Genomic DNA, 20,636 nt, shown 5'->3' on the forward strand with positions numbered 1-20,636 from the left:
TCAGGGGTGATCTGATGGCCACTTATAAGTTTATCAGGGGTGACTACCAGTATCTGGGGGAATGTTTGTTCTCCAGAACACCCCAATGGATGATGAGGTCAAATGGTTATAAATTCCTGCAAGACCGTTTCAGGATGGACATAAGGAAGAACTTCTTTATTGTCCGAGCCCCCAAAGTCTGGAACAGCCTGCCATTGGAGGTGGTTCAAGCACCTACACTGAACACCTTCAAGAGTAAATTGGATACTTATCTTGCTCGGAACCTATGACCCCAGCTGACTTCCTGCCGTTCGTGGGGGGGCTGGACTTGATGCTCTTCCAAGGTCCCTTCCAGGCCTAATGTCTATGAATCTATGAAAATCTATGAAATCATGGAGGCCATGAACCAATTGGTGCAGGGGTGGCTCTTTGGGCAGGGTGACCGACAATGGGGCTAATATGGTCAAGGCAATCTGTGATGCCAACTTTGTTGGTGTACAAGTTCCACCTCGTTGTCAGGGATGCGGAGGGTGGGGCAGGGGGGGACAGGGCTGCTGGTGATGGTGCCAGCACCACTAGCAAACTCATTTCCAAATGCAGGCAGGTGGCAGGCTACTTCCACAAGAGCATCAAGTGAGGCAAGATGCTGTGGGACAAACCAGGAGAGCTGAACATCCTGCAGCATAGATTCATGCAGGATATGGAAACTCAGTGGAACTCCACATACCTGATGCTTGAGAGGCTGGTGGAGCAACAGAAGGCCATCCATGAGATGACCTTGCTTGGGAAGATTGGGATCTGCAGCCCCCTTAACAGACCTGAGTGGGATACTATCTCCCAGATCTTGGTGGTCCTCAAGCCGTTCCTTGAGGCAACCGAGACCTTCAGTGCTGGTGATGCCTTCCTTAGCCAGGTGATTCCCATAGTGAGAGAACTTCAGAGCTAAATGTTGAGCTTCCAGGGTATCAATGTTCCTGGCTGGGGCAAGCCACTGTCACCAGATATCCAAGCACTGGTGAGACAGCTAAAGGAGGGCATCAGGAAATGGCTTGATCCCTTGCAGTCCAGTACAGTCCATGTGCTGACCACCATGTGTGACCCAAGGGTGAAGGGCAGCATATGCAGCAGCCAAACCCAGAATCAGTGGATGGAGGTGCTGGTGAAGAGAGTCAGGGGGGAAGTGGAAGAGGGGGATCCACTGTCCCATGCTAGCATGCCGTCCACCAGCCAGTCTCTTCCTCCACCACAGGTGCTGCCAATGTGGGCCAAGGGCATGGCTTCCATGGTGGGGTCCAGAGGCACCAGACCCCACCATCAGCCAGGTAGCACTCAGGCCTTGGGGGCTGCCTATCTTGCCAAGGATGTGGAGGCGTTGCTGTGCCTACTGGGCAGCCCACTGCCAGTTGTGGCCAGATCTGGTCACTGTTGCCTATGAACACCTGTCCTGTCCTGTCCACCAGCTAGTGTTCCAAGCGAAAGCATGTTCAGCATTGCTGGGGATGTAGTGACACTCCACCGCTCCTTCTTGGATTCTGGTTTGGTGGAGCAGCTGGTGTTCCTGAAGGTGAATGTCATGCTGCTGGGATTCCCCAAGCTTCAGGTGCAGATGGAGCGAATGCCACTCTCCTCACTCCATATGCACCTATTTCCTTTTTTCATTTTTTAAAAGTCATTTAATGCCCCACTCTCAGAGCTGGTGGGGGCACTCACTGCATTACCAGCCAGCAGGGAAAGAACATGTTCCTGCTGGGCTCCCAAGCCAGGATGAACTTGGAAATATGAGCTGGGGCTATGGGGAAGGAGGAGGCCTCAGGTCCTGGGCATGACCACTAAAACTGCATTCTGCCAGGGTTGGAGAGGCCTGGTGGGACTGCTGGTGGCATGGCAGCCCCAGGAAATGCCAGAACTGAGGCTCCCCTTGGTGAAAGGCGGGTAGGAGGTGCCATAACCTCCAGCTACCACACACATGCACACTGTCCTGGCTGGGGAAAGCCCAGACATGTCACTTCTTTGCCAGGCCTGAGGCTTGCTGGTTGCAGTAGAGTTATGAGGCACCAGATAAACTCAGCTTAGTGGTCTGGGATGCTAGTTTTCAGGTTGAAAGACCCTTTGTCAGGCTGAGGCAGCACCTGCAGTTGGTGTGTGTGTACACGCTGTTCCTGGATGGAAGGAATAGTAAAGAAGCCAGAGGCTGGCATGCAATGCAGGCAAGAAAGTCAGTCAGTGAAAATGGAAATGGAGGTGTCAGGGGTGAGGGACAGGCTGATCTGGATGTGCACTGCCCAAGTCTCAGACTCCCTGTGACCCCTGCGCATATAGCATGTGGGGCTGCACTGGCTGTGCTGCACACGGCACAGGGGCCTAGCACAGGGCATGCACTGCATGCAGCATCTACTGAGTTGACCTTGTACACTAACTCCAGCATGGCCAGATTTGGACCAGGCCCAGAACCAGCATGCAGAGCAAGTCCAGTGGGATATTGCATTCAGCCCACACCCATAAACAGACCCCCAGTAGGAACCGTGGTGCTGGGTCCAGCCCATGTGCTACATACGGTGCATGGGGCTAGGGCTGGCACATGGTGTTGACCCATATCAGATCATGTGGCTCCATGGGATGCATCTGACCTGCAGGTCATATGTTTAACACCTCTGCCCTAAGGCACATTCAGTACCAGATATACATACAGTCAGGGCACTAAGAGGCTTTGGATTATCTCATGTGCTCTACTTCATATTTTTCTAATGAAATGCCAGATCTTTTAAAAATAAATGGATGAACTTTGCATTTTTATTTAACACATCTGGGAAAATTGGCCACTGAAGTAGTTTTTGTCTGTCCTACACTTTGTATACATTTAAAAATGTATTATTTTAAATATTTATATTTCAAATATGTTGCTTAAAAAGGCATTTTTTTTAGTCAAGTAATTTCCTACAGTTTAAAAAATATTGATACGAGTGTACTAGATTTGTCATGGAGAAGTCTTGCACATTTATTAACACTTCAGTTTGACTAAGGCCTAAGCTTCAGAGCAGTTTTGCTTAGTTTAATGAAGGGGTGTGCTTTATAATGCAGTTTACAGTTATGGTATACAGCAGTTTATCTTAATTTGAAATAATTTGTGTTTTTCTTCATCTATGTGAAAATATGCATCATATAGTCCAAACTGAACTGAGACAGAATTTTCTGTGTAATTTTTGAGCAAAATGAAAAATAAGCAATGAATATGCAGAGCTTCTTTCAAAAGTGGAGCCTTTAATTCTGTATTTGCTGTTAGATAGGGATTATCTGGGAGACTGAAGAATAGAATGCTTGCAGAGTCAATAATGAGGTGAGTAGACCAGTAAACCAAGTCTAGGTAACTTAACTGCCCATTCCCTTTGGATTCTAGTTTGAGGACAGCCCTTGATTTTTGGATTGCTCATTTGGTTTATTATTCCAGCTTCTCATTATCCCGGTCCTATGAGACACTGAGCGTGTCTACATGTGCATTAATATGCGTTTCCTAATGCACATTAAATTTAGTATCTCCAATGTGAGGTACTAAATAAATGCTCATTAGGCTGCCTTAATACACAGTACTGAAAGCACACTTTTTAAAGTGATGCTTAATGTGCAGTAGCCTATCTTACCGCACATTGGCGTAATTGCATGGTTTTTTACATGACGCTTTAATGCATAGTAAAATAGGCTACTGTGTATTGAAGTACATGTGTAGACATGCCCACTGGGTATTTTTCTCATTCTTCTTTGCCCTCTCCTTTTGGGCTAGCAGTGTTAAATTTGTTTCTGCAGAAGGCCTTAAATTCTGTCCAGAAAAATACCCTAATATACTACCATGTGGAGAACTAGAAGAATTGTTATGATGCCTCCATCTCGTGGAATATTTCCACAACCAAAATGAATCCACTTCCAACAACACTTCATCCTTTGACAACATAGAGGCAAAGATTAACCCCCGAAAAACCAAAAAACCATCAGACTGGACAACTCACAGCGGATGAAATTCAAACCTTGACTGCTATAGTGACTGCTTCAGGGAAAGAATGAACAATGAAATAATCAACAACAAATGCTACCATAACAACCTCTCCCTCTGAGAGAAGGGCCATAGAATCTCTAAGATCCAACCACCAAACTGTAATAAAACCAGCAGATAAAGGAGGAGCTATAGTTTTCCTTTATTGTGAAGACTACATAAAAGAAGTCAACAGACAACTCTGACACAACCTACTACAAAAAATTAGAGGAAGGTCCAACTCCCCTTTTCACCTTAAAACTCAAAACCACCATCAAATCATTTCCATATGAACTACAAGAAAAACTACAGAACTTGATCCCCCCACTAACCCAACCCCCAGGGCCCAACCCCCATGCTTCCTAAAATTCACAGACAAGGGACACCAGGCAGACCTATAATATTCAACCATGGAATCCTAACTGAGGAACTATCAGGTTTCATCAAATCCATCTTAAAACCTCTTGTCACCCAAAGAGTGAGTTTTGTCCAAGACACAACAGAGTTTCTACAAAAACATAAAAACATAAACCACCTTCCTAGCAATATCCTCCTAGCCACCATGGGTGATACCAGCTTATTATACCAACATTTATATACCAAGAGGAAGATTACACAGATATTACTGAATTTATACACTTCATCCTCACGCAAAGTAACTTCAACTTCAATAACCAACATTTCCTCCAGACCATGAACACAGCTATGGGCACCAAAATGACCCCACAATATGCCAAACTTTTTATGGCCCACCTGGAAGAAGAATTCCTCAAGAACTGCAAACTGCTTTGATCAGTATCCAGAATGGTAAATACAAACCACCATATACAAGAAACCCACAGATCATCATGTTTATTTGCACAGAACCAACAAACACCCTAAACACATTGAGAAAGCTGTGATGTACAGCCAAACCCTCTGATACCACCGCATTTGCACTGAGAATACCTGTGATTGTTACCTCACAAATCTCAAATGGACTGTCACTCAACAAGGACACTCCTCCAGAGAGAGATATTACACTTTTGAAAGAGCCATCTTTATACCACGTGAAGAATTGCTCCAGTACAAAAAGAAAATCCCCATGCATTGAACACCATTAGTTATGACATACCATCGTTCCCTGGAACCTATATGGAAAATCCTCAAACAATTGTAACTCATACTAGAAGAAGACCCAATGTTAAAGAGATCTTGCCAGAACCACCCATGTTAGCCTTTAAACAAGCAATGAATCTCATCAACCTCATCATCAGAAGCAAACTTCCTATGGCCCAAATCACACAAAATGGATCCAGACCATGCTGGGACAAAAAAATGTAAAACCTGCCATCACATCTCCTACATTCGCACAATAACTATACCCCACACCAAAATCATAAACATTCCTGGATCTTACATCTGCATCTCCAGAAATGTTATATATCTCATCTAGTGCACTAAATGCCCTGATGGAAAATATGTTGGAGAAACCAAACAACAACTATATACCAGAATGAATGCACACAGAAAAATTATCAAAAACAAAAATACCCAATTACCTGTAGGTGCCCACTTCTCACAAGACAACCACTGTCTCTCCAACCTCTCAGTTCTAATCCTCGAAGGCAATTTACAAAACACCTTTCATATGAACCTATGAACTTCACTTCACAAATCTACTGGATACAAAAAATGATGGACTAAATATAGACATTGGATTTATGGCACATTATAACCTTCCTGCCATCTGATAACCCTGGGTAACCTGTCTGCATTTTACCAGCTACATTCTAGCACCAGTTCAACTTTCCCCCTTTCATCTACCCCACCAACTGTCTCACACCTATTGTCTCTCATACCATGGCCTCTCATCCTCACTGCCACACATTTGCATTTTCACAGACCTGCATTTTGAAAATTGGTTTCTATTCTACCTAGGAGAGCACACAGTTTACCAGCAGACTCTCCCTATGCCTGAGGAAAGGTGTTTGTGCCCAAAAGCTTGCAAAGAACAATTTTTCCAACTATTTAGTTGGTCTCATAAGATATTACATCTATCCAAAGAATCTTTTCTTTCTGCTGAAGTACTCTCAGTATACATTTCGCCTGGCTGGGACATGAGCTGGTGTCCATAGTACTAATAAGAAATTCAACCAGCATAACTATAAATTTAATTATCTAAAGCCATATTGAAAAAGGCTAAATTACACCCTATATTGGTGTAAATTACAGTTGAGTTAGCTTGCTGAAAGATTTGAAAGACAGTCATGGGGATCAGACACTAAGAGTTTATGCCCACACAAAAGTAACAGAATGACAATGCTCTTGTGAGGCTTTGATTAACTGTCTCCAGGGTAAATAAAACCTCTGAAAACAAAGGGTTTCTCTCACACCAGGCCCCAGAATTGGCAACTTTAGCACATTCTCTTTGTTCACCTCCAGGATGGCTGGTAGGTTCAGCCAGAGGAGAGAGACTATAAATTAAAACACAAAGAGAATGAGAAGATGTTATTTTAATCAGACTATAGAATGACTTCATTGCAGCAGCACAGTGTATGCAGTAATCAGCCTTTCACGCAGCAGCAGGCCTGGTGCAGTAGCTTTCACTGGCAAAGTGGGTATGGCTTAAGCTCAGAATATGATTTTCTAGCATCACATTTGAATAATCAGGCAAACCCTTCCCTTGTCTTCCATTTTATTTGCATTGTACCTAATTAACACGACCTCTTGCTTTGCTAGTTAGCACTACTCCATTTGTTCCCAGTCCTGCAATTTCGTCTTCTGACATGGCCCCAATTGCTACAGAGCAATGTATTTCACTATAGGCACAAGAATCTAAAACAGTGAATTGCACTGAACAGTTGACACATACTTTGTCATTTGAGACTGCTCGTACTCTTATCTATTAATGTGCAATAATATGAAAGCATCAGCTGCAATTTCATTCTTCAGGTTGTCTTCAGAACGTTGCCTAAATCCTAAAACTAAGGATCCCTCTGCTTCAAAGTTTAAGTGATTGATTTTAATTCCACAGCCTGTCATAATACCTCATTGTGGGATAAGTGAACTTCCTTACAATATTTCTAGTAAAATTCTTTCTACTTAGACTTTGCAGAGGAAATATTTTAAACATTCCTCATTTTATACTTCTTGCCTTCTTTATTTTACATTTATTGAACTAGCCTAACATAAAAAATGCAGTCTTCACAGCTCTTAAACAAATCTCACCTTCTCAGTGTTAAAGTTCAGGCAGTTTGTGTGTTCTGCACAATGGAGGGAAGAAAAATGTCCTCCTTGACATTTGATCCCAGGACCTCTTATTCAAGTGGACCTCGGCTCTTGAACAGAGCCAGTTGCAGAACTGGGCTAATAGTGGGTACGAAAATAATTTTCTCCCCCAAAATAGAAAGATGAAGTTAGAGCGAAGTCCTTTTTTCTCCCATGGAACATTATAGTTCAGACAGATCACTAAAGTGTTGTACAGTATAATTAGCATAGTGTTTTGCGGTTAAAACTTTAATGAACTGAATTACTAGTTTTGAATTACTACTGTGTCATGTTTACTCACTCAGTTGAAGAGCTCCAGGTCACTCTTGATTGCTTCTGCGAAGTGTGTGAAATGCTTGGATTCATTGTTAACATCACAAAAATTAACCCATCCCAAACCAACCAGTGGCTCATTAACCCATTACAATTAGAGGGTTATCCTTGGAGAATGTTGAGCATTTGCCTTAACTGGGCAGCTAATTTTCTCCAAAAATAAACACAGGCAACAATATTCAACACTGGATAAAATCTACCACTGCTGCCATGGATACCGCTGAAACTGAGTCTTCAGTGATCATGATGTCAAGATCCAAACCAAACTTCTCATCTACCATCATCCCTACTCTGCTGTATGGGCATGAAACTTGTCTGACATATTGCAAAGACCTGAAAGTTTTGGACCTGGAAAGTTTAGTATCAGTGATGTCTTGAGAAAATCCTCCATATCAAGTGGAAGGATAGAAGGATGGAAGAACACATATCAAACTTCTGGCTCAAGCAGACACCGCCAGCGTTGAAGTAATTTTTATAGAGCACCAGCTCTTTTGGATAGGACATGTCATAGAGATGCCTGACACCTGGCTCCTACAACAGTACCTATACTCCAAACTGACCACTGGTTACTGTGGCAGGAAGCCACATTTGTTTCTCCCCAAAATCTCTGCTTGGTGACAATTTGATTAGGATGGGCCCAGCAGAGGAGACATAATTTTACCCTCTCTCTTTGGGTAACCTGCTACATTCCTGAGGGAATGGCTACATTCCTGAGGGAGGTGGGAAACCTGCTCCCTCTGCCTATGTGGTATCAGCTACCTGGGTGAGAGGCATCTACTTGGTGGGCGAGAGTCTGCCTGGCAACTAGTGATGTATTTCAAATTGGTTGGCTGACAGCCAACAGGTGCTGGCCTCCATTGGACCAGGTGAACAAGGTCACAGGGGCTATATAAGTTAACACTGACCAGGAGGACGGGGCAGCAGTCATGCGGGGGACTCAGATGTAGAGAGGAGCTTTACCATCTGAAACTGGCTCTCTCCCCCATAACTCATGAGCTAGGAATGGCCTGCCTCCACAGGGGATCTCCAGCAGCCTCTGGATGATGCTTGTGAGTAAGCTACTCAAGATCTGATTAGATATATAGCTGGCAGTAACTCAGATGCGTGATCAAAAGGCTACCTCAGTGTAAGGGAGGAGAGCAGGCGCCGGGCTGGGAGAGACCCCAGACCAGCGCAAGCCGACGCCGCTTGCACGTAGTGGCTGGCGACGAGCGGCAGGAATTTGAACCTTGCAGGAACCCGGAAGTGGGAGGCGCCAGGGCTACCCGGGCCCATTCAAAAGGAGCGCCGGTGTGGACAGACGAGGCCAGCATTGGTGGAGCCGAGAGTGATGGGTCCAGGAGCTGCAGAGCCAAGGTAGACGGGTCCGGCAGCGGCGGTGGCGGTGGAGCTGAGAGTGACGGGTCCAGGAGCTGTGGAGCCGAGGTAGACGGGTCCAGCGGCGGCGGAGCCGGGAGTGACGGGTCCAGGAGCTGCGGAGCTGAGGTAGATGGGTCCGACGGCGGCGGAGGCGGCTGAGCCAAGAGTGACGGGTCCGGAGCCGTAGGAGCCGAGAGAGCCAGGCCCGAAGGCAGCGGAGCTGCCAGAGACAGGCCGGAGGCAGTGCGGTTGGGAGCAGTGGGTCCGGGGACGGCGGCACCCAAGGCGGCAGAAGCAGACACTGCAGAGGCCAGGAGAGCCGCAGAAGCAACAGCACCCCAGCGGACCAGGGCCAGCGGACGGAGCAGCTGGACCTTTTGGGGTAGGCGGGACCCCGGGGCAGGGGTCCGCATGCCAGTTGAGAGGCCTAAGAAGGTCGAAGACGCCAAGGCGCCACGGGGTGCGGCACAGGGCCCGTAGGGAGCAGGGCCAGGATTTTTGTTTTCCTTTTCATACATTTTTTTTGGACTTTATAGTACCTTGTCTTGGCAGGGCCTGCGGCCCACCCAAGGCACAGGAGGCCTGGGCGAGGGTGTAGGGGTGGAGGAGCCCTCAGGACAACGGTATCCGGGAGCCAAGCCGGACAAAGACGAAAGTCTTATCCCCGGACGGTACGCGCCGCACCAACTGAACAGCATATCGGGTAACAGCAAGTCGTGGCAGGAGAGGCCGGCGCATATGCACATCCGGGTCGGGTGAGCCCTTTGTGAGCTGGGAGGCCACGGTCCCTTCCCCGAGGAATTTGGGCAGGAGGGACTCGGCCCAAGGGGAAATGCTTACACTCAGCCAGACTGTTTTTCTCTATGGGATTTCTATGATATTGTTCTATCTTGTACCCTATTTTCACCCTACCCCTGTAATCAATAAAGTTCTCCTTTGTGATCAGTGTAGGGAGCTTATTGAGGGGTGGGTCTAAATTATGCCTAAGAGGCCCCTTAGGTCTGCGAACTGAGAAGCACTTTCCTTTTTGGCCCCCAAGTGCTTGTACTGGATCGAGTACCCATTGGACTATTAGGCCTGTATTTTCCCAAGGACACACAGCTTAAGAGGGTAAGCACCCTTCAGCAGCTTACATTACCCCCGGACTCTGTGTTGGGGCTCGAAAGGGGGTCTGCCAGGGCTTAGGTGCCTCTGGAGAGACACGTGGAGTCCGGAAGGTGGACAGATGTAGTGAGGTGGAAGGCTCAATGCAGGAGCTCCCCCTACTGGCCCATCACCACTCTAAGGGTGGGCAAATGAGATGCAAGGACATCTTGAAGGCCAATCTGAAGAAATACAATATTAACGTCAATACCTGGTAGACTCAAGCACTGAATTGTCCCCAGAAGCAAAGTGATGCACAACAAGCTCTTTCCAGCCTGCTTCCCAGAGGAGACACATGGGTTCATGCCCATTGTGCCCCCGGGACCCAAAGACGCAGACCCAGATCCCCCCAGCAAAGAGCCAGGAAATAAGAGCTGGGCTGAGAGAGAGGGTGGGTGAGTGCAGGGGCGCTCAGGGAGGACAGAGAGGACTCCTAGGAAGAGATGGAATTCACCTCACTTGGAGAGGTAAGTCCCTGTTCTCAGCCAGGATGGCTGGTTGACTGGACAGGGCTTTAAACTGACTTTGCTGGGGGACAGGGAAACTCCAAGTGGAGCATGCCCAGGGACTGGCACACAGGAAAGTTCCCTTCTGGAGGACACTAGCACAATTGTTTCTGAAAATGCTAACCAATCAGTTCTCCCACAGTGTCTCAGGAAATTGAGGGTGTCAGCTGGAGGCCTCGGCCACCTGTACACCAATGCCAGGAGCATGGGGAACAAGCAAGAGGAGCTAGGTCTCCTGCTCTCTAGTGGGCAATATGATCTGGTAGGGATCACGGAGACCTGGTGGGCCTTGCATGATCAGAGTGTAGCCATAGAGGGCTACACCCTGTACAGAAAGAACAGAGTAGGGAGAAAAGGCAGAGGGGTATGTCTTTACGTGAGATAAGCAGGTTGAAACCCTCTGGGTCAAGCTATGGAGGGGTGAGAGAAACCTAACTGTAAGCATTTTCTACAGACCACCAAACCAAGGGAAGAAGCTGGATCTGGAGTTCCCCTGTGAACTGACAGAGGCCATGCATGTAAGGGACTTGGTTGTCATGGGTGACTTCAATTACCTGGACATAGATTGGAAGGAAGGAACACTTGGCTAGGTCAGATTGTTCATGCAGTTTCTTGACTGTAATCAAGAAGCTCTTCCTGACCCAGGAAGTGCAAGGGCCAACCAGAGGTAATGCTCCCCTAGATTTGGTGGCCAGTGGTGTCTCTCAGGGGTCCATGCTTGGACTGGTGCTTTTCAACATCTTTATCAATGATTTGGATGGGGGAGTAAAAAGTTCACTGGCCAAGTTTGCAGATAATACCAAGTTATGGGGCAGTGTGGTTATGCCAGATGATAGGATGCAGATACAGGCGGACCTGGACAGGCTCGAGAGTTGGGCAGACCAGAACCAGATGAAGTTTAACACTTCCAAGTGGAAGGTGCTCCATCTGGGGGCAGACATCTTTTAGCAAACATGTAGGCTCAGTGGCAACAGCTTGATTTGCATCACGACTGAAAGGGACCTGGGGTAATGATCAACCATCGTATGAATATGAACCATCAGTACGAGGTGGTAGTCAGCAGGGCAAACAACACGCTGGCATACATCAACCGATGCATCTCGTGTAAAACTAAGGAAGTGATACTTCCATTGTACTCAGCACTGGTGAGACCGCAGTTGGAGTATTGCATCTAGTTCTGGGTGCTGCACTTCAATAAGGACATGGAAAAACTTGAGAGGGTGCAGAGAAGAGCCACCCGTATGATCAGGGACTTGTGAGGCAAGCCATATGAGGATAGACTGAGGGACCTGGGCCTCTTTAGCCTATAGAAGAGAAGGTTGAGATGGGACTTCATAGCGGCTTACCACAATATCAGAGGAGTGTATCAGGAGCTTGGTGAACAATTGTTCACTAGGGCACCCCTGTGGGAAGACCAGGACCAATGGATATCTCCTGGAAGGCCACTTCAGGCTTAATACCAGGAAAAACTCCTTCACAGTCAGGGTGTCCAGACTGTGAAATACACTCCCTCCAGAAGTAAGGCAGTCACCTACCCTGGAGGTTTTCAAGAGGAGATTAGACAGTCACCTCACTGGGGTCACCTAACCCCAGTTGTCTGCCTGCCTAGAGTGGGGGGGCTGGACCCGATGATCTGCAAGGTCCCTTCCAGCCCCTAACAATCTATGAATCTATAATCTATGAATCGATGAAACAAGGCATTGATCATTTCAAGGAAACTTACCTCACGATGGAGGTGGTAGACAAGAGAGATTAAAGGGAAGAGCTGTGATCTGACATCAGCAGGATCCGCTCCTTCCTTCTGGAACTATTTGCCAAAACTGCAATCAAGCATGCTGTTCTCAGATTGGCCTCTTCCATCTTCTGCAAACTCACTGATGACTTCCTTAGTTACCGGAAAACTGCCATCCTTATATCATGGCAGAGCCATCTCTGCCGGGGGGTGAATTGGGGTGACTGCCCCAGGCCCACACTTCGGGGTGCCCCATGGACAGTGCCATACAGGCCCTGCCACAGCCACCACACACCACTGACTCTGTGCTCCGCCCGCTCACCATCACCCCCCACCCTGCTTCATGTTCTGGCTGCTTGCCACCCCCTCCCAGCCCCCACTTTGCACTCTGGCCGCTCGCCACTCCCCAGCCCCACATGGGCTGATATGCCCTGGGCCCTGCACACCCCTAGAGATGGCTCTGACTGCTGGTGACTAGTTTTGAACTACCCCATAGCCCTTTCTCATTTAATAGAATACTTTTACAGATTGGCATCAATATGCCAATATAATATAAATGTAGTATTTACATACTGATAATATATGCCTATTATATTGGTATAATACTAGTATACCAATATAATATACATATAATGTGTAAATAAATACTAATTTGGCATATGTTTAGATTTGTGGGCTATATTAGCTAAAATATTTATATTGAAGGGGCTTACTGCTCTACTTATCATGCTGTATAGCAGAATGAAAGGTTTCTCCTTGGTCTGAGAGGTTAGCAAGATAGGGCACTGCAAATATGTTTTCATTAGGATGATAACTTGATATTGAGGATATTCTTGGTGCAGTTGTATTTATTTGTGAGACTTGAACACAACAGAATAAGCAGCAGGCAGTTTCCCTACCTACAATACCAGTTCTGCCCACTCACTGCTTCAACTCTGAACACTATCAATGGTTGCTCCCTTGTTTCCTGCATGTAAGTGCACATGGGTATACAGGAACACACAAATTGCTAGTTCTGTGCATTTTCAATCATGAAGACCTTATTGGAACACAAAGCTTTGGTTTTAGTGAGGGCTTTGCCCTGTGGCTCAGAGCCTTGGGCAATGACTTTCATGATTTCCAGCTCTCCCATTATATAAAGGGGGTTAATTGCTTTTTCCATTGAGCCTGAAAGGAGGATGCTTAGTTCATCCAACATCTGTAATTATAGGGTGAGTTCCACCTCCCTGGCCAGTCTCCCTGGGAGCAGACATGAAAAGAAGGAACTGCCCTCACCTTCCCACATCGCCTCTGCCACAGTCCTGAGCTGAATTGGTCAGGAGCACCTCTGGAGATTCCTCCACACCTGGGGCAGCTGGGAATGCAGCAGCAGTAGTGAAGAAGGAGAAGGGAAGGGGAGAAGAGGGGACATGCCTCTGTGCACAGAGGGGAAATGATGGGATTCTTACCTGCTTTGGGGACTTTAAAAAGTCCCCAGAGGCTCCTACGCACATCTTTGCAGTGGCAGTTTGTGTTTCCACACCCCACTTTGTGAGATCCTGGATCCACTTCTGAACATAATAAATGTTTTAACATAATGGATAGTTTTATTAGATAGGACTCTGAAAAATGAAACAAATTTTCCAGCACTTAATTCAATATCTTTATAGAGTAGAAAAGAAGAGGAACAATGGAAATAGAACTAAGGGCCCCATTTGTTATATGGTCCATTACATGATGGGGAACTTAGTTATGTGACGCAGCCTATGCTTATTATTTTGTCCTGTGAAATGATATGGCATGGCTTCATGCAATTTACGGGCATATATGCTATTTGCAATTTATGTTGCCCAGATTCTGAATTGTATCAGGATGGTATGATGGTGTCTATAGCAGTCAGAGAAGATTCTGCTACCAATGGTCTGTTGGTTTGCCTTGAGACATGTTCGATAGTTACGATAAATATGCTTAGTCACCATGCTTTGTATGGATTTACTAGTATTTTATTTGACTTGTTGCCTAGCTCAGAGCATGTTTGTTTGTTCTGCTAATAGTAACTATGGAGTTTTCTACTTACTATAAAAGGTAGCTCTTTTCTACACAATTGGGCCATGTTCATAATTGTTGGATGTGCTTTTCTAGTTTTAGTGCATGTTTTCTGATTATTTAGCAGCTTACAATGAATACACCTTGTACATATACTGCATGTGTTGCCAGTAGTGGAGAAGAGGAAGTATCTATTGTGCAATTTAATTCAAGTGATTGCTCAATTTAGTTTATTTTCCTGGTACACTGTAAGACCTACTGTTCGTGAAGAAATTGTTTATGGCTTTGAACTTAATGCCTTTGCTGTACAGAGAGATGAAGAGAAGACTTACTTTACTCCCTTACTTGAGTAGTGCTTACCTAAACCTTGAGGCTGGGATCATAAGAGAGAGCAAGCATTTGGGACTCACCTGCTATCTTATTGCCTGAAGCAGGAAGGTGAGGAACCAATAAAACTGTGGATCTACTCCACCCAGTTGCTGGCTCAGACAGCTAATTCAACACAAGGAATGTTACAATTTTGCTCTTGCTCTGTTCCCATAGCAAATTACTATCTCTCCTTTTTGCCTGAATGAAGAGGAAGCATGAAGGGAATTGTGACTCAGAAGTGTTTCACTGAGTACAGTGTCTCTTGAATTTACTACTGGGTGGTGCAGTATCTTCTTTATATGTAGCAAGGAGTGTCTGAGGAAGAAGCTTCATCCATTTTAATGAGGCTACCGGCAGAAGAACTTGCAACTTACTGTAGGATAAGGGAGGAGGAAGGCTCAGGCTTTGTCATGGGGGAAGCAATATTGTTATTACTTCTACCACACTGAATTGTCATTTACAGTAATGCTATGGTTTTCCCCACTTCTGGTATGTGTGTATACATCCCTGCCAGCATGTGGGGCTAGTCTGTGTTGTTTTCTCTTGATGCTGCCTGCTGTTATACTTGAAGAGCATTCATCAAGTCCTTTTACTTGTAATGGTGGCTGTCTCTGTTACTCCCTGTCTGACCTCACTGGGACAAACAAACCCCTAAATTACACAAAAGTGGTGATGAGGATGGGATGCCAGTGAGCAGAATGTTTCTTGTGCATCCTTCTGCACAGTGGCTGCGTCTACACGAGTGGCGAACTGTGAAGTTGTTACTGTGCAGTCATGTAAGCAAGTACTAAATGACTGCACAATCACTGGCATTACTGAGCAGTACCATCACCACACACAGTCCTTTCCCAATGCTATTGCACAGTAGCAATGAGCTACTGTGCAGTAGCTTATTAGTGCACAGTATCATTGCCACACAGTTAGTGCCTGTCAATAGTACTGTACAGTAACTTGTTGCTACTGCACCATAGCACCTCGTGTAGATGCATCCCGTGACTGTCAAGTAGTGCATTGGAGAAAGGGCCTGTACCACCCAGGAAGCTCTGTACAGGCACCTAGAACACCTTGCAGGGGTTATTTGACCCCAGCAGTCTTTTCTGCCCAGAGCAGGGGGGCTGGACCCAATGATCTCATGATGTCCCTTACAGCCCTAAACTTCTGTGAATCTGTGCGAGTGTGAATGGGGTCCTATACATGGAGCATTCAGTGTGGCTGTTCTCCACAGTGGTGACCTGGGTCTGCATTGAAGAATGTTATGTGACCGGGACATCTTCCTGGGAAGCTGATGCCAAACAACTGACAAGCCGGCTGGCCAGCTTCTACTTGAAAGCCAATCAGATCACTAAGGTTAATCAGAAATATGCTGTGTTACTGGCTGTCATTGGCTCACAGGCTTTTGACATTGTTTGTTCACTCATATTGCCAGCTAAATTCTATGACAAGTCCTACAGTGAAATCCCTATGCCACTAAAAATTCACTTTACACTGACTCACTGAAACAGTGAGATGGTTTCATTTCAGTCAATTCAGTTAGGATGCACAGCTGAGTTCCATTGTCTGCCTAAGAACTGCAATTTTTGTTCCAGTCTTGAGTTTCTACTGAGGGATTGACTCGTGTGGGGTTTGAAATGAAGCTCTACTCCTCACAAAGCCAAACTTAGCATTTGTCTTTGCCCTAGTAGAAGCACTTGCTCATGAAACTGCATATGTCTATTTGAATGGATCCAAGTTAAACCATGGAAAATGGTTGTCTTGGAAAATATCAACTGAGACTCACCAAGAGCAATCCAAAGGGACTTCTCCAAAGAAGTCACCACTGTACATTTTCACCCCAGAAAAGCTGTTATAGCTGTTATAGGAGCCACAGATCTGACACATGATGTCAAATGCCATCATTGCACAAGGGTCACATCAAATGTGTCATCAGAAGTTCATGCCAGCCAGAAAGAAACCAAACAAGCAGCATTTGCCTTTGGTTGCTTCCCTGAATGGAATATCAGCCTGCAAGATGCTCATGGATGTCCATACTACTGGATTTGTCAACAGTGTGGAAACACCACCTCTACAGAAGATGTATACCACAGCGATGCTCCAAAGTGTACCATGGATTATGCAGGTCAATTCAGGATCTGAGTTAGTCTTCATTTCAGAAGACGTGAATTGCTGTGGTCCAAAGGTTGGCCTCCTCTTGTTCCATACAAAGTAAGATTTGTCGACTATAACGAACAAACAGTTGACTTGAAGGGAAAATGTTATATCAGCATCTGCTGTGGGAAGTATCACATGGTCTTCTGCTTCATAACCGCCAAAGGACAGAGAGCAAGCTTGCTAGGTGGGGAATGGTTCGAGCCTCTGGGCATCAAGTTAACAAGGATTCACAGCACTGCTAAAGATACCATTCAACAGGAATTCAGCTATATTTTTGAAGGGCTAGGTGCATAGGCAACTGGTAGGGGGTGCACAGGGGTGCCTGTGCCCCCCGTCAACAGGGCTGGTGCCCCCGGATGGCCGCCACCATCAGCAGCTTCTGTGGGTGCCCCCCCAGATTCAGGAGGCACCAGTCACTCATGGCACACTGTACAAAGGTCCATGTGCTTTATTTATGTTGAATCAAAATGTGGCACTTATTCAAATGAAGCCTCATAGTACTGCATTTGCCCTCCATCCAAAAACTGATGCAGAGATTGATCATCTTGTAAACAAAGTGTAACTGAAGTTATAGGACCAATGTCATTCAAGGCCAAGACTCCAGGGGCATGCATTGCAGCACCACAAATAGTAGTGGCAAAAAATTGTGGTGCTACTTAGTGCTGCAGTGCACATCCCTGCTCATGACGCTTGCAGAGGGACTCATTGTCCTGCTGCTTGTGTACTGTGGGGGGGTGGAGGGGGCAGGCTGGAACCAAAGTGTGGGGCTAGCCAGCAGGAAGCAGGCATCCCTGAACTGGCTGCTTCCCTGTATCCACATGCCTCAGCACGAGGGCTGTGCTATGGAGCCCCTGCACTGAGGCATGTGCAGCCCCCATCTTGAGGCACACTGTGCCACAGTCAGCTGGGCCCTGGGCTGCCTGCTCTCCCATTTGCATGTTTGTCCCAGCACACAGGACTTTGATGTGCTCTGTGCTGCTTTTTTTTTCAGGGTTTTTTCTTAAATTTTGCGTCAGCACTGCAAATTAGCAGCACTGTGCATGGTTTAACATACAACACATGCAGTTTGTGGCACCAGAGAGTTTGCAGCACCACAAACTGAACATGCCTGCACATCTGGATCCAGCCCAGAAGGCAAGACACTTCACAGATATGTCGATCAAGCACAAGATAGAATTTCAGGTGATGTACCCATCTACAGATCTAGAATCATGGAAAATGAAGATTGGAAGGGAACTCAGGATGTCATCTAGTCCAACCACCTGCTCAAAGCAGGACCACCCACAGCTATATCATCCCAGCTAAGGTTCGTCTAGCTAGGTCTTATAAACAAATAAAGATGGAGGTTTTTCCTAATACCTAATTTAAATTTCCCTTGCTGCAACTTGAGACCATTGCTCCTTGTTCTGTCATCTGTCACCACTGAGAACAGTTGAGCTCCATCCTCTTTGGAACAACCCTTCAGGTAGTTGAAGGCTGATATTAAATCCCCTCTCAGTCTTCTCTTCTCCAGACTACATAAGCCCAATTTCCTCAGCTTTTCCTCAGAGGTCACATGCATTTTTGTTGCCCTGTACTGGACTTTATCCAATTTGTCTACATCCTTTCTGTGCTGGGGAGTGCAAAACTCGATTCAATATGGATCACCAGTGCTGAATAGAGGGAAATAATCACTTCCTTTGATCTGCTGGCAACATTCTTGCTAATGCAGCCCAGTATGCTGTTAGCCTTCTTCACAACAAGGGCACATTGTTGGCTCATATTAAATTTATTGTCCGCTGTAACCCCCAGGTCCTTTTCTACAGAGCTGCTGCTTAGCCAGTCCATCCCCAGCATGTACCTGTGCATGGGATTGTTCTGTCGTCAATGCAGGACTTTGCACTTGTCCTTATTGGACTTTATGAGTCTTCGTTTAGTCCAACCTCCAATTTGTCAAGGTCTCTCTGAATTCTAGCCCTACCCTTCAGTGTATCTACTCCTTCCACTTTGGGGTCATCCACAAACTTGCTGAGGGTGCACTCCATCCCATCTTGCATATTGTTGGTGAAGAACAAAACCAATCCCAGGACCAACACCTAGGGCACTTCACTTGAGACCGGCTGCCAACTAGACATTGAGCCATTGATTATAATACCCTTTCAGCCTGACAATCTAGTCAGTTTTCTATCCACCTTGCAGTCCATTCATTCAGCCTGTACTTCCTTATCTTGCTTGCAAGAATGTTGTAGGACACTTTATCAAAAGCCTTGCTAAAGTAAAGGTATATCATATCCTCTGCTCTCCCTGCATCCACATCATAGATGGCAATCAGGTTTGTTAGGCATGACTTGCCCTTGCTGAATGCATGCTGACTGTTCCTAATCAACTTCTCCTCCAAGGGCTTAGAAATGGATTCTTTGAGGACCTGCAGCATGATTTTTCCAGGGACTGAGGTGAGGCTGACTGGTCTGTAGTTCCCTGGATCCTCCTCCATCCCTTTCTTAAAGATGGACTCTACATTTGCTCTTTTCCAGTTGCCTGGGATCTCTCCTGATGACCACAAGTTCCCTTCTGAGCCAAGTTGGTCTTCTGCCATACGTGCTAGTCTTCCTATGCATCAAGATGGTTCATTCCTGTGCCCTTAGTAAAGTTTATTTGAAGTACAATGAGCTATCCTGAACACCTTTCACCCTTAGATTGGCTTCCCATCAGTTCTCTGAGCAAGTCAGTCTGCTTTTTTGAAGTCCAGTGTCCTTACGCTGTTGCTCTCCTTCCTTCTTTTCTTCAGGATACTTAAGCCAATTATCTGGTGGTTGCTGCTGCCCAAGTTGCCAAACACTTCTACATCCCCCACCAATTCTTCCCTGTTTGTGAGTAGCAGGTCAAGAAGAGCATGGCCCCCAGTTGGCCTCTGCAGCACTTGCACCAGGAAGTTGTCCCCAGCACTCTCCAGAATCTTCCTGGATAGCCTGTGCCCTGCTGTATTGCCCTCCCAGCAGATGTCAGGATGACTGAAGTGCCCCTTGAGAACCAGGGCCTGTGATTGGGAAACTTTCTCTAACTGTTTGAAGAAAGCCTCATGTACCTCATCCTCCTGGTCTGGAGGTCTATAGCATACACCCACCAAAACATCACCCTTGTTGCTCTTCCCTCTGAACAAAAATCAACAACTTTCAACAAGCCTATCTCCAGTTCCTTACTGGAGCTCTAAGCAATCATATGGCTCTTTTACATAAAGAGCCACTCTTCCTCCTATTCTTCCCTGCCTGTCTTTCCTGAAACCGTTTGTTGCCATCCATGACAGTACTTGAGTTGAGTCAAGTGAGCTATCCCACTAAATGTGTCTTATCCCAGTGACATTGTAGATCTGTGACTGCAAGGACTTCCGGTTATTCCTGTATCTTTCCTAGGCTCTGCGCATTTGTGTACAGACACCTGAAGTAACTAGCTGATTGCCCTACTTTCTCAGGAAGAATGAGAAGGCCTCTCCTGTTGCCCCCTCCTGCTTGTGCTTCCTCCAGCTCACCTGCTTCCCCAATTACCTTAGGACTTTGGTCTCCATTCCCTGGTAAACCTAGTTTAAAGCCCTCATCACTAGGTTAGTGAGGCTATCTATGAAGATACTCTTCCATCTTTTTGTCAGGTGAATCCCATACCACAGTGCTTCTTGGAACAACATCCCATGGTCAAAGAAGCCAAAGCCTTGCTGGTGACACTATTTATGCAGCCAAGTATTGGTATGTAGGATTCATCTGCTCTTGCCTGGGCCCTTCCCCTTGATCAGAAGAATCAA

The 20,636-nt window shown here is 46.2% G+C and overlaps 1 long non-coding RNA gene across 1 annotated transcript; it reads right to left on the bottom strand.

Annotated features, from left to right (window-relative positions):
• Positions 1–2,275: 2,275 nt before the first annotated feature.
• LOC109296519 lies at positions 2,276–20,095 on the bottom strand. The gene is made up of 3 exons (XR_002096971.1): positions 20,015–20,095; positions 12,809–12,820; positions 2,276–2,286 (listed from the first exon to the last, which is right to left on the bottom strand). It is a non-coding gene; the product is annotated as an uncharacterized LOC109296519 (long non-coding RNA).
• Positions 20,096–20,636: the final 541 nt, after the last annotated feature.

Source organism: Gavialis gangeticus, unplaced genomic scaffold, assembly GCF_001723915.1.
Source record: "Gavialis gangeticus isolate Ggan-Ray unplaced genomic scaffold, GavGan_comp1, whole genome shotgun sequence".
NCBI classification, from domain to species: domain Eukaryota; kingdom Metazoa; phylum Chordata; order Crocodylia; family Gavialidae; genus Gavialis; species Gavialis gangeticus.